The following is a 12469-nucleotide window of genomic DNA, read 5'->3' as shown; positions in this document are numbered from 1 at the left end:
TCAATGTGTAGACATGGACCAACACTTTCCCTTAGCACATAGATCATAAGTAGAATCTTCAAAACATGGACCAATACTTGCCATCTAAATCCTCTTAATCCTTTAATTATTTTATTGAATGATTTGATCTTCTTTCTTATAATGTATGGTTACAACTTAAGTTTTTTCTTCACATCATATTTTTATGACATAATAGTTTTTCACATCATATTTTTATGACATAATAGTTTTTGTTTATATTAGACAAATATAATTAAAATGTTAAAAAAAACAAAACAAAACAAAAAAACAAACATATCATGAATTTCCCTAATTTATTTCATTAAGCTAATGAATTTAAATGAAGTAAATTAAGCAAACTCAAATAGTATTTGAATTAAAAAAAAATAAGAAACATTTTATAATGGAGCACCTGATCTACCTTGGAAATCCTAGATAATATTGCCTAGTGCCGTAATTTGATAATGCAAGAGGGATCGCACTGGGCATAGATAGACTAGAAAATAGAGGCACTGTGTGGGTGTGGGAGTTGGTATCACCATCCATATCTTTGAAAATATTTTCCCTCAGTCTTTTCGCAATTTGGATGAGTGCATCTCTAGCAACAGTGGGTTCTCCATAATAATGAACGAACTCCTTATTTTGGGAGGCACATTTTGGTCGCTCCTCTTTGCGAAATATCTGAATATTTGCTCCAGTGTGCTTCGGCATCTCACTGATGAAGTTTCCACCTTTACCAAGAAGGCAACTAATGTGCTTTGACGGAACAAGAAGCCTTATACAAATGCCACCTTCATCATTTTCATTGTCACTGGTGCTTCCACTAGTCTTTCCTTGCAATTGGAGGACTGCCTCAAGCGTAGGTGAAACACCATCATTAGCCAACTCTGTTGAAGAAACCACAATTACACGTTTATCTGAATCTGATTGTGCGTCTTCAACCTTAATACTTTCTCCTGTATCTTTCCTCATGCTTTTGATGATATTGCCGCCCTTACTAATCACACCTCCAATTTTATCATTTGGGCATACTATTCGAATACAAAACTCCTCCGGACTTTTCTCAACAGCAGAATTCCCAGATTTTGGAGCAATGGCAAGAGCAGGGTTATAACTAAAAGGCCATATTGAATTTCGAGCTTCACTTCCATATCCTCCCAGTGCTGGTAAATGGCCGGAGGCATAAGTACCATTTACTCTTGGAGCACCTGAACTGTGATGAGAAAACAGTGAATCTTGTTGTGGAACATAATTTGGCGGACTAAATAATGCGGGCACACCAGAAGGAAGAAGTGAAGTTGGGTTCATTGCAGATAAAATATCAGTCCAACGAATTTGCTCCTTAGGTGGGTGTTTATACAGAAAAGCTGAAACTGCATACAGTGCTTTCTTGATAGCGGTTGCATCTCCGGATATGACAACGACTTCACCAAAACTAAAGCACATTCTGGCAACTCATATTTTGGCCGTATCTGAATTTGTGCCCCGGATTCGTTCCTCAACTTTTGAATGTTATTTCCAGCTTTTCCAATCAAACCTCCAATCTGGCTGTTAGCAGCCAGCAAGCGAGCATTGTGTTGTATCTTTTTGTCGTCGGCGTCATTATCTCTAGCAGAAGAATATTGTTGAACAATAACATAATGCACTCTAAGAAGAGCATCATGAGTAGGACACACAGGTTCAACATCAACTTCATTCTCATTGCAATCCTTCTCCTTGTCGTTGCCTGACGGTGAGTTGAAGATTACTATCATGCGATCATCAACGCCTGGAACAGCATCTATAACTTTGATCTTCGAACGCGTCTCTCGACTCACAGATTTTATAACTTTACCCGCCTTTCCTATAACACTTCCTACCACATTAACAGGGCATAATATGCGATACACAGTACTGTCAGCGCCAGGCAAAGCTCGCTGTCTACCAGTGCCAAAGTTCCGCCTCTTATTTCCAGAGTCATTGTTCTCTGGAACCTCATTTTCCCTGCGTGTTCGCGTTCCAATGGCAGAGTAAAACCCATCCATTGCAGGCAATCCTTTCACTTTCACAAATAAAAATTCTCCCTCTTTCAAGGAAAATCGTTGAGCCACGAGAAGAAGTTCGTGTACTTGAATCCTACATGTCTTCTTGAGTATCCCACACCCTCCCGTCAAAGACTCTTGACTGCTCCCTTTTATGGCTTTGGATTGCGCCCTTTTTTGTGACATGCGTTAGGGCTTATTAAGGCCGACAACTTATTCAACCCGTACTGTCATGTCCCCAGGCCTACGGTAGTCTTTCAACCGTACTTGGTGAGGTGCGGCACCATCGAACAATTTTTTTTCACCAATACTTATGTTCATGGACTACGCCTAACCACTTGTCCTACTTAGTTTGTGTTTCTCAACCAAAAAATTATTATGTTTCTTTTATACCAATAAACACCCATACACACTCATTATCATCAACAATTATAAATGAAGAACACAATTGCACTATATAAAGGGAGGGGCAACTCCCTGAACAATGAGTCTACCCGAATATAATATATTATTCAACTTTCCAATATTACAAAGCTTTACAAGTATACTTGGGAAACACCAAGTTTTATACTTAGCCAGATTTACAACTTGTCACACCTTCGTGTGCCAACCAAAGTTCCTTGCCCAAGCTAGGCAGGCGCGCCCTCACACGAGCTGCCAACCGCACTTCTCAACCAAACCTTGTTTCTTCATGCACGACGGGCGGGACGACCTATCCGAGTCACCTGAGACACCCTCGTTTACTCCTTCGCACAGCAGGCTCACCAAAGCTTCCACCGCGTTATGTTTGCACGCCGGGGAGCGACTCACCAAGTCTCCACCCGCGCTCCTCGTTCGAATGATGGGCGCTCCTACCCACACCCTCACCCAAAACTGAGACCTGTGCATTTATCTCCGTGCGGCCTTGCCCGAGGATGGGCGCATAAGAACTGTGCCTCACCTTGCTGCGGCTACACCTTCAACTTCGCACTTTCTCCTTGCTCGAGTTGTTTGTTTGAAAGTTCGATGTCCAAATGCTCCATCGCATTGTTGTATTTGTATGGATGGAAGGGCGAGTCGAGCTACCCAAGCCGACTCATCCTCCATATGTTAAAACGCCCCTACGCACTTTGCAAACTTTCCATTAACATGGTCGGCCATTGCGCAAGTCGCGGGTCGGCTCGTGGGTTGAGCCAACGCTCCCCACGCCATATAACTTCACTGATCGTCCTTCCTGATCCGCATTCTTACGTTGTAACTTCGCACATTCGGTCGTAGAGCTTCGCACTTCATGTTTTTCCAACCGCTCGTCCGCCAACAAGCCATCGCACAAATCGAGAGGTCGTGCCAAAAACCGCAGGTCCTTACATCCTCCTCCACCTGAAATCATTGTCATCCTCGACAACATCCCATCCTGATAGCCATCCACCAAGATCATCATCAATAACTATCTTATCCTCGGTCCATGATATTGACTCCTCTGCATACTGCAAACATCCCTGCAACATATGTAGAACCACCATCTCCTTCATGTGTCGTCCCATCCTGTGAACTATCATCCTTCCTGCCTGCCTGATGTCAACATCTCTCTGGTACATTGCTAGCCCTCATGACTTGAACTAGTCAGGTGATCAATCCAACTGTCATGCTCAAATCATAAGAATGTCCATCCTTACGCTTTCACCAGTCTATCCCAGATTTTGCCACATCCTGGACTCTCCAAGAATCTCACCCATGCTCAGGTCCATGGAAACTCCATCCCATCTGCAACATGTCAGGATGCTTAATGCCAAACCATTCCTGCACCATCTGTCATACCTGCTCAACCTGTTTTAAGGACTCACTGCCATGAGCAGCTAACAATGAGCCCCATATTCTATGTCATCTAAGAAGATGTAGAGGGAGTAGAGCTTGAAGGCTCACCCTCACTAATAAGCTCAATCCATCTATCAAGATTCTCTATCTCCATCCTCTGTAGATATGCAACCCGATCGTCCTCTCGGACATTCGGCCTCACATAAACCTCTTTGTCATCATCATCATTCTCAACTTCTTCTAGCCTTCTTGACAAATCCAAGATACTATCAGATAGTGTCCTGATAACCAATGACTGCTCAGTAATCTTTGTCTCAACAATAGACAACCGCTTACTCATGTCTTCCATACACTTCTCATCCTCCATATGCATCACTGCCAGTTTACAATCAGGCTTTGTCACACCAATGGTTGGAACACCAATGGGTACATCTTCCCTTCCATTGTAAATGTACAGCGTCTTCAAATGAGGAACAATCATAACATCAAATTGTTTCAAGAATTCCATCCCCAGCACAGCCTCATAGTCATAAATCTGCACTATAGTGAAGTCGACTTTCCTGGTCAACTCACCTAGTGTTGTGTCCACTCTTTCAACTACACCAAGTACCGAATTAGGAAGAGAATTCACCGTCTTCATTTGTGCCTTCACTAGTACAACTTTCAGCCCAATTCTTCTCGCAACATCTTCATTCATGAAGTTATGAGTAGCTCCACTATCTACCATAGTGAGTACCTCCATACCTCCAATCTTCATCCGAACATACTCCAAGCTGTTCCTTTCAAGATCTCTTCGAGAGACCACTTCTGTAGCAGCAGCAGCACCAAGAATCTGCATCATCCCCATAGAAGGTTCTTCTTTCTTCGCATTAGATTATGCAATAGCAGCCACTTTCGGTCTAGAAGGGGAGTTCTTCACCGTATGTGGTTCAGCACAAATCCAACACTTCAGTGGCTTCTTTGTCTTCTCATCTGACTTCTAAGTTTCATCTTTCTTCTTCTCTTTCGGCTTATCGAACTTCTTCTTCCTCTCATCAGAAGTCTCATCATAATGCTCCACCAACCTGTCCACACCAACAACAGCTTCTTCAAGTTTTTTAATCTTCTGCCTCTTCACTTCATTGCGTGCCCAAGGTTTCAATCCAATAATGAAGTTGAACACCTTGTCCCTCTCTGCCATGTCAGGAAGTTCTAGAACCACACTTGCAAACTCCCACTGATATGTCTGTAGGTTCCCTATCTGCTTTATGAATTTAATCTTCATCCTTGCTTCCAACGTTTCATCCTGAGGACTGAAATGAGCCTGCAAAGATTTCTTCATATCATCCCAAGAAGTAATGTCATCAGCACTGCCATTGGAAATCTGATCCATCCGTCTTCTCCACCACATCTTAGCATCATTTGTCAGGAATTGAGCAGCCACTTTCAACTTTGTCTCCTCATCAGATAGACCCAAGCATTCCAAGTATTGCTCCATATCCCATAGAAAGTTACCAAGAGTCTTCACACTTCTTGCACCATCATAAGATTTCGATTCCTTGACTTTCACATGAGACAACCCTCCACTTGAGTTATGTCACACGACATTCTTCAACACTGCGATCTCATCATTTACACCATCAAGAGATTTCTGCAATTTCAAGATCTCTTCCAGACCTTTGTCCCTTGCTTCTCCAATCTCATTGACTTCATTTTCAAATTGTGTACATTTAATCTTAGTGTACTCATGCCGAGTCCGGAGTTCATAAAATTCTTCCCTCAATGCCATGATCCTCTAGTTCCTTCATGACTAAATCCATCTTTGTAGTCCAGTAAGATTCCAATGCTTCCATTCTCTCTAGTATCTTGTTTATCCAAGCCTCGATCGCATTGTGGCTAGATTCACTTGATCCCACACGAGATTCACCTGCCATTTCTACTTCCTTTTTCCTTCTTTGTGATCGAGTATCGACCATCCAATAGCTTCACCAAGTTTCCTGCAACCTGAACCATCCCTTGTTCCACTTGTATGTGAAACAACTTCCTTCACCTATAAGTACCTGCTTCACTGTCACTAGCTTCCAGGCTTCTTCAACCCTGAATACCACCTTTCAAGCTCTTCCCCCAGGCCTACAGTAGTCTTTCAACCGTACTTGGCGAGGTGCGGCACCACCGAACACTTTCTTTTCACCAATACTTATATTCATGGACTACGCCTAACCACTTGTCCTACTTAGTTTGTGTTTCTCAACCAAGTAATTATTATGTTTCCTTTATACCAATGAACACCCATACACATTCATTATCATTAGCGATTATAAATAAAGAACACAATTGCACAGTATAAAGGGAGGGGCAACTCCCTGAACAATGAGTCTACCCGAATATAATATATTATTCAACTTTCCAATATTACAAAGCTTTACAAGTATACTTGGGAAACACCAAGTTTCATACTTAGCCAAATTTACAACTTGTCACACCTTCGTGTGCCAACCAAAGTTCCTTGCCCAAGCTAGGCAGGCGCACCCTCACACGAGCTGCCAGCCGCACTTCTCAGCCGAACCGTGTTTCTTCATGCATGACGGGCGGGGCGACCTACCTGAGTCACCCGAGACACCCTCGTTTACTCCTTCGCATGGCGGGCTCACCAAAGCTTCCACTGTGTTATGTTTGCACGCCGGGTGGGCGACTCACCAAGTCTCCACCCATGCTCCTCGTCCGAACGACGGGTGCTCCTACCTGTTGTGGGGAAAAATGCCTATGCAGGACGATCCTATCCACCTAAGGTGTGACAGTACCTTAGCAACAAACGAATACAGCTACACTGGTTTCTTCCTTTATGAAATGTGAAAGAGGGGAGATCGATAGACTTACCGTTGTCTTTCGTTTGTCCCTCGATCTAGATCCTCTTCTCTTTGTGTGTTCACAGCTACTTGCCTCCTCGCTTGCTCAAGAGAACAGCTACTTGATTCCACGAGATCACAAGAGAACAGCTACCTGTGACAAGAGAACAGCTACTTGCGACAAGAGAAGAACACAACACAAAGGCAAATATACATATTCATAAATGATTCAGGATTAGAAGTAAATCAAATACACTAATGCAATCATACAAATACACCAGCATATAGGAGCAAACCAAGATAGCTTTATTGATAAGTAACAGGGTTCAGGAAGAGATACAACCCATAGGGCTCCAATCTAGCATCTCCTTCCCAGCAGAATGGAATTCCTTCTTCAGCTCCCTTCAAAGCATTAAGCACCCAATGATCCAGTCTCAAACCAACAACAATTCTTTGCAATAACAAAATTCCAGCCTTTAGATCCCATGGAGGAGAGATCTATATACAGTTATTTTGGAGAGAGGATGAGTCAGCTTGAGATCTGACTAGTGTCCTCTCCCTCTCTTAGTTCTTGAGTCCACTTGGAGGTTCTTGCTTCCACTTGGAGATTTGGAACCTCTTACTCATCACCAGTCGAATTCCTTGATGCAAGTGTCATTTTGGAAGCTTCCTGGGCATTGACACATTGAGGAATGAGCATGCCACTTGTCCAATTACGCTTAGCGCAGGTAGCCTTTGTTGGAGTTGACATTCAACATAGGTAGACAGTGGAGCAATTGACATTCAGCGTAGATGCTCAGTGGAGCAGTTGACATGATCCAGAATTGGCTTGTTTTTTAGTGTTTTCAGGTGGAGAACTTCTGTGAATTGCTGTGGTTGGTTTACCTTGTTCCTCTAGGGGTAGGAACAACATGTTTAGGGACTTTGGATCCCTTAGATTATGGACATTTCATGCTCGAGGCTGCAAGGCACAAAAATGTCTATAACAGTTGCCCCCTAAAGTATGAGGCCGTTTATCGGGTGAAATGCTTTATCCAGGAGGGTCCGAAGTTCATCCATCTGCTGGGAGGAGACCTGTAATAAAATACAATACAATACATTATGATTCATACTGCTTTCATGATCTAGCTGAGGCGGGCATTCCCATGCTCAACTTTATAAATTCATTTTTGTACATAGAACAGACGATCATCTGATGGTAGACTGATAGTTTTGGCGAAATTATCATCCTTTGAGTAGGATGATCATCTGCTGCAATGATGTACATGTCAAATGTCTTTATCTTTCTTGAATATATATCGCAGCCCGGATGGATGAAACTAGATCCGAGGTCTTCAAACTCGTTCGATCTTCACTCTAAGTACAAGTCGATCCATGTGAGAATTGCGTTGAATTCGAACATGGAAAGACATCGCTTGATTACCGGTCAATGATGTAAACCGTTAACAAGCGCGAGAGGAATCACCGATAATGATAATGACCCTCAAGGTACCGCAGTACAATTCACGTGGTGTGAATAAAGGACTTGGCGTCGAACACCACGCAAAATCTTCTGGTCGAAGGTCATTGATGTATACCTGTTGCTGGAAGTGAGAAACTTGCCATTGAGGCATGCAAGCTTCAAAGTACTGAAGGGGTTGTTCCTAGATCAACTCCTTGGATAATGAGCTGATGTCGACAAGGAGCGATCCGTAAAAGGAGGGCCTTGATGAATCCCACATCAGTGACACGGAACGGAGCTAATGATTTTAATGGAGGTGAAAACGATCTGTGACATATGATTCAGGGTGGCGGTCATGAATGGATGAAGGATAATGTATGGTAGTGGATGGGACCCGGTTGACTCTTCTGAACGACTTCTCTTGAACATATGGCGACACTGATGCGATGGATCGGTAGCATTACCCCAAATATGGATGGTATGGCTTGACCATGGTGATGTGACCGGTGAATGAGACAACCCAACCCGACTGTGGTACGGAGGAAAAGTGTCATGTTCAAGAGCGACCTGCTACCATCAAAGTTTTCTCGATTTTCTCCCAATTTTTCCCCAGTCATTGCTGACCAGTACCTCTTTATTTTTGTCAAGCTTGAGGAGGATAACATATACTTGTTCTATAACCTGCCCTTCGGGCAAGCCCATCGCTATGTTTTAACGAGCCTAGCGATAGTGAAACTCGTTCTCGTCTAAAGACAAGTTTGTCGCTATTTAATAATTTTAACGAGTCTAACGACAAGGATAACTCGGTCCTTTTCATTTTTAGAGAGTCTGAAAAGGTACATAAAGTTAACTCCAAAATTCCTTTTTCATCATCTAATCCCTTAAGTCCGGAAAAATATAAAACAATACAGAAGGGATGAGTTTTCGATAATTTTAACGAGCCGAATAAAACAAGCACTCGACCTTTTTGTGCAATAATCCCTCAGGTCCAAAAAGATTAAAATCTAGAGGAGGGATAGCTCTTCCGGTCACTTTAACGAGCTGGAAGGCCAAAACTCAGCAATCTTTTCATATTTTACGAGTCAGTTGAAAAGAGCTTAAAGAAGACTCGTCTTCTGAGGAACGAGTGATAAACAGGGTTAGCAGCAGATTCCAGGTACAGGTTGGAATTTTCCAATCACGGCAGCGTCACAAGGATGGCTAGGTGAAATCACTCTTCGCAGTTGTTCCTCAGAATGGGTAAACAATCATATGGAGGTGAACGATCGGCCAAATGAAAAGTGGAGGCGGCAGGTGCAAACACGACCAAGGCTTTTATGGCTGATAAATTTACGATCACAGTGGTTATTTACCGAGATAGGTTCATTTTTTATTTAAAAATGAGCTTTAACACTGGAGGAAACATTGCTCACTGCTTATATTTATTTTTTAACGAGCATGAAGACCGCGTTAAAACTGCTCGGATCTTGCGTTTATTTTTTAACAAGCATGAACTTTATGCTAAAACTGCTCGATTATATAGTCAAATTTTGATTTTTTACCATAACTAGCTTTTCTCTTTTCAAGGATAGTACTGCATTTTCAATTGCTGCATCAAACTTAGTTAGAAATGAATATCATTTGCATGGAAATGAGAATATAACCCTAATATTTCGCTTTGAACTACGTAAAAAGCATTTAAAAGTGTTTTTACCTCTCATTTTACCATTTCATTTGAACCTGGTTTGTTGGAGCTTTGGAGGTGCCTCTTCCCCCTTGATTTTCACCAGCTGATTCCGGGAGATTCTGCGGACGATTTTTGGCGCCGTCTGGACCAGTAGGAGCTAAACTCTAGCTCTTTCTTTTCATGGTTTCCTTTTTCAATTTTGTGCCTGTTTTCCTATTCCCATGAGCCCCTGGGGTTTTACTAGGGCGCTCTGCCATCAGCGCAGGCAGTCCATTCGAAACCTGCGCTGAATGTCAAGCTGCCTTAAGGCAGTTTGACCTTCAACGCAGGTAGGACATTTGCCACCTGCGTTGATCTCAGAAAAGCAGTCCTTTTACACAATTTTTTGATGAAATTTTGCCAGTTTCTCATCAAATTCAGGAACTTACTCTTTCTCTTGTTTGTTTTGTAGGGATCTTTGAGCAAAATGTCCCTTACATGGCGAGAATGAGAACATGAAGAGGAGGACATGATTGCCCTCCATGACCCTGTCACAGTGAACGCGCTGCGGAACTGTGGCCTGCTGAAGTTTTTCCGTATCTCTAGTATGAGAGCACAGATTTCTTTACTGCAGTATATGCTTGATGCTTGGGATCCCATCAACCAAGTATTCCAGATTAGGGGAAAATCCATCCCCTTGACCATCATAGACATTTACTTCTTGACTGGGTTGTCAAGGCGGGGTGCCCCCATTTCTTTGTCAGGTTCGGCCCGGGGGAATGACTCCGTGAGAGATTATGTCCGTCAGTATTGCAGGGAAGGTTCCCAGCCAAGCAGAGACGGCAAGGTTGTTATCCGTGAGATCACTGACAGGTCTCTCAGGTCCATTCTGTATACTATTGGTAGGATGGCCGGTAGCGCATCTCTACATGTTGCCAACAGATCTTATGTGCAGCACGCCTTGGAGTGTCTCCAACCGAAAGTATTCAACTGGTGTGATGCAGTACTTGTTCAGATGAAAAGTCAATTGACCAAGGTAAAGGACGAGAAGCTGAAGAACTTTGGGTATGGTTCTATTCTGACTGCCTTTGCCTTGGAGAAAAAACCACTGATGCAGCCTCAGTATATCGCACTCGACTTGCCTTCTCCTACCGAGCCACGCATGCAGAGATGGGTCGACCACATGTCTAGGCATGCTGGTCAATCTCAGATTACTTTCACTGATACCTTCTTCAGGTGATTCGAGCGCCAGGAGATGGTCTATTCTGAGTATCCATATGTGGGTATGGATTTCCGAGGTGATCCGGATTTGGTGTTACCGGATGGCGAACAGTGGGGCGTTATTGGTAAAATCTTCGACCATATTACTGTTTACTGCTCTTATTTATAATGTTCTTGTGCTTTATTCTATCAAGACTTTAATCAAACTCATGTGTGCATGCAGATGTTGGTCCTGTTCGTCCAGCAGCTCGCCCGAAAGCGCCAGTTGCTGCCCCAGCAGGGGAGACTGCTGGGAGGGTTATTCTCCGCGACCTTGATGTGGCAGAGACTCTTACAGCTGTGCAGGAGCAGGTTGAGAGCCTTACTCTTGGCATTCCCGATGTGAGGATTGACGAGTTACCTTTACAGTTGCAGCGACATACTACTGGTGTGCCTAGACGATGGACTTGTCTCTTGCGCATGATTGCACAGGCCGTGACGTGCTATCATGAGCATCACTAGACTAGGGTGCCCCCTAGCACTTTTGAGTTTTTGGGTCATATGACCGATTTTGTCTTGGTTACAGAACATTATGTATGAACGATAAACAGCTTATATATATTTTGATTTTCGAGTTTTATTCTGGTTGAGTTATATGATCCATATGTACAATCATTGATGATGTGTCTCTTTTTATAAATGTCGCAAATGTCTATCTAACACATAGTTTGCTAACGAGTCAGTTAATGTGTTTAAGTTTCTGGAAATATGCTGGTATTGAATTGAATCAAACTGTCTTTCCAAAATCTTAACCCTTAGGAACATGCGATAAATAGCTGGATTACGAACGGAATATATACCATTGAGTTGTAGTATTACGAGTTGTGAGTCTAGCCTGACGATTAGTCGGCGTATGCCATGGGTGATGGCATCAGAGAGTAGTTCCATCAACGCGCTATACTCAGCGATGTTATTCGTTGATTGCCCAATACACACACCTCTGAAACTTACTAACTTGCCGCTTGGATAAAAAATGGCCCAGGCTGCGGAGGATAGGTTCCGCGAACTACGACTCGCTCCGTCGGCGTATCCAACACATGTCTCCAGAAGGTTTGACATCTGAAATAAATGTAAAAAGGTGGATCATTCGACCAAAACAAACACTTTAGCGAAAACAAAATACAACAAAAGCATACAGGTTACTATTTAAGCATAGTAACGCTTGAGATACAACCCATTGCGGGGTTGCGCCAGTGGAATTCCATCATAATCCATTAACTCATAGGCTCCTTTTGCTAACACTCGTTTAACAATATAGGGGCCCATCCATAAAGAATTAAATTTACCTGCTCCCAATTTATCGGATTCTTGGTCGTAAAGCAAGACCAAGTCACCTTCTGAGAAGACACGGGGTTTGACATTTTTGTCGAACTGCGCCTTGACTCGTTTCTTATGGGCTTCGTTAGCCAATGCGGCGTCACGACGGGTTTCATCCAATTGGATTAATTCCAAGAAACGAGCCTCTTCTTCCGAAGTTCCGGGG

General features: G+C 43.1%; 1 pseudogene; it reads right to left on the bottom strand.

Annotated features, from left to right (window-relative positions):
- Nucleotides 1-417: 417 nt before the first annotated feature.
- LOC149207021 (KH domain-containing protein At4g18375-like) lies at nucleotides 418-2207 on the bottom strand (annotated as a pseudogene).
- Between the last annotated feature and the right edge of the window lie 10262 nt (nucleotides 2208-12469).

This window comes from Pinus tabuliformis, chromosome 1_2 (assembly GCF_031772625.1).
Source record: "Pinus tabuliformis cultivar Carrire ecotype Pingquan chromosome 1_2, CPIR1, whole genome shotgun sequence".
Taxonomy (NCBI): Eukaryota; Viridiplantae; Streptophyta; class Pinopsida; order Pinales; family Pinaceae; genus Pinus; species Pinus tabuliformis.
The sequence above is the reverse complement of the archived record's forward strand: the minus strand, read 5'-3'. Positions and strand labels throughout refer to the sequence as shown.